Source organism: Pinus tabuliformis, chromosome 1_1, assembly GCF_031772625.1.
Source record: "Pinus tabuliformis cultivar Carrire ecotype Pingquan chromosome 1_1, CPIR1, whole genome shotgun sequence".
NCBI classification, from domain to species: domain Eukaryota; kingdom Viridiplantae; phylum Streptophyta; class Pinopsida; order Pinales; family Pinaceae; genus Pinus; species Pinus tabuliformis.
The window spans coordinates 878,991,584-878,994,370 of record NC_142297.1 but is presented as its reverse complement, the minus strand read 5'-3'; the positions used below and the strand labels follow the sequence as shown (position 1 = coordinate 878,994,370).

Genomic DNA, 2,787 nt, shown 5'->3' with positions numbered 1-2,787 from the left:
AGGAAGAAGGTACTTGAAAGTCTAACTTCCCCAAACACCACAAGCTATGTTGAAGTGTAGTTCCATATAAGATCTTTCATACACACATTATAATTCTAAGTGAGTCCCTGGAAACTAAATTTTGTAGAAGAATGCTTACCTGAACATATATTTATGTTAAAGGCTTGGAGTTCAACGGTTCATATGATGAAATTCCATCTTGCTACATTCCCATAAAATATTTATTTTCGTTTTTTCTAATTGATATTGACAGAAAGTCTTAAGAAAGTAATTCATATTCCATAAAAGAATTATAGAGATGATTGAACTAGGTTGCAAGAAGTCATAGTTCATTCCATTGATCAAAAGAACAACTTCTTAAGGAGGCATGGAAAAATTTCATGCTTAGAATTGGTGTGTGGGATCATCTAGGTAGCAAAGGTGCTTACATTCAATTTTTGATATTGGAAAGTTTAACCAAACTAGATTCTCAATTAAAATCAAAGAATTATCACCATTATGTTGTCATCATTTGCTATTGTCATTTCTCATGACTGAATTATTTTTCCATATTTAGAACAATATATTTTTGTTATTGTAATTCTCTGTGCTTTAACGGTTTTGCAAAGAAAGACGCATTGATCTAATGACATGTAAAATTTTCCTAAAAGTTACCTTAAAATCCCTTAACAGTAGAGAATTAGCATCATTCATCGAAAAATAACTTGATCTATTGATCGTCATTGCAACCTATTCACTGTAGTAGTATTCCACAATAACGAAAACTAAGGTGATGAATAAAATTGCCCAAGATGTAAATAACTTTTCCGTGTGGGGAAAGGAAAATATCTGAACTATTCCTTATTTCATTCTTTACATGGAATTATTGAATGGCCTGAAAATCATACCTTTAAAAAAGTTGAACTCTAGCTAGCCACAGTTGTGTGATATAAGTTACAAACCATCATTCAAAGTCTCCATTTCTTACTTTAGACATAAGAGTATCACCATCATACTCTGCCCTCACAGTAGCTAATTTGTTACCCTAAACATCATTTCCCTTGTCTAGTCTACTAGAAACAATCTCTCCACTGTTTACATGACCAGAGCTTGTTTCAGCTTGAACTTGTTGAATTGTTGAAAAGGAAGCCTTGAATGGCCCTGCAAGAGACACCTCGAAGTTCCTTCTTGTCCCTCTACCACTACCATTGACATTAGCTACTTCATGGGTAGGAAATATAACAACAGAACCACCACCAGAAGCTTCTCGTTGATTTGGGGAAATATTACTATTACCAACCATGGTATTTCCAGAGCTCATTTTAGGCCAAAAAAGATTCATTATTATTTTTATTTGATGTTCCCAAAATACCCCATGAATAAAACCCATCAAGATTTCCATCTTTCCCATTTGATGTGCTGCCAGAATTCTAAACCCAAGGAGAGCTCTTCCCACGGGAGGGAGCAGGATCATACTCTACATCATCTATGGCAATATCATATCGACAAACTAGAGAATAATTATGTTGTTCAAGCCACAAAAGAATGAAAACATAAGGGTACATGTGTTTACAGGGAATTTGTCTTACTTCGCTGCCCACTTCAAATTCATCCTTGCATACTGAACACTGTGTAGACTCAATAACAAGAAGTTCTTGGGTAATTGTAATGGTGGGCATAGTTCCTATGGAAGCTTTGGAGTCTGGAGTTGTACCATACTTGTTGGGGTCATTTTCTACGAGTTGCTAAATAAGCTTACCCAAACCAGGTCCAAGGAAATAATCCCCAAAGTTACCATGTAATCTGGTTATCATGCCCCTGTGCTGTCATCAACAAAGAATTCCACATTCCCCCTACCCAGACCCATCAAATTATTCATCATTTGACCATGAGTAAACATCATAGGATTGAACCCACTAGGATCCATCCAAATTTGTACCCTTCCTCCTCTCCCTCTCTGCTCCTCATCATTGGTATTACTATTGTTGTTGTTGTCATCATTTTTCCCATGTTGGAAGAAAGCAGCAAGGGATTCCATCATTTGGGTTATGCCATGATCAGCTGTAAGAATTGTAGAACAATCCCGGCAAGACCTAGTCTAACTTTCCATGGCTGGAATCGCAATCCCCCTTGCTCCTGCCCCTACCCTCACCTGGGTGTATATGGGTGATACCTAACATTGGGTGTTATTCTCTGCGTTTTCTCAACAAATCCTCCACTGAAATGGGGAAAATGAGGCCCTCCTCTCGCACATCAGTTCTGATGCTCCTCTCGCATTGATGACACCAATAACTCTGCCCTTCTCTTTTGGATGACATCCTTATCTATATCCCACCCAATTACTCCCTTCCTCCTCCCCTTGTTGTTTCTTAGAGCATGTCATCCAATAGCATTTTCCTGCTGGTGACATGCATCATCATGACTCTAGCAAAATGATACGCATCGAAATTATTTATTTAGTCCACTAAAAATGGACCCAATGCACCTTGATACCTTGAATCTCAAGTCTGATTATATCTGTTCCCGTGTGATCTGCTTCCTAAGAAGCACAAAAATTGCTCAGCTTTCCACCTGAACACGTGACTGCTGGACATGAACGAGCTTGAGGGCCAAAGCATCTAGGTGCTTCTCTTTGCCGATGTTTAATAATACCTCTTCCTAGCCTCTCTGCTCATTTTCTGCACTCATGAGATACATTATTAGGGATCAACATCACAGAAGGGTTTTTATAAACTCTCTTGCAATATTAAATATCTATTAACTTCCCACTTAAATCTCATTAACATTTTATCCCAATGACTGTAATTT

The 2,787-nt window shown here is 37.6% G+C and overlaps 1 pseudogene; it reads right to left on the bottom strand.

The window, feature by feature from the left end:
* Positions 1 to 943: 943 nt before the first annotated feature.
* LOC149217145 (E3 ubiquitin-protein ligase RZF1-like) lies at positions 944 to 2,297 on the bottom strand (annotated as a pseudogene).
* Positions 2,298 to 2,787: the final 490 nt, after the last annotated feature.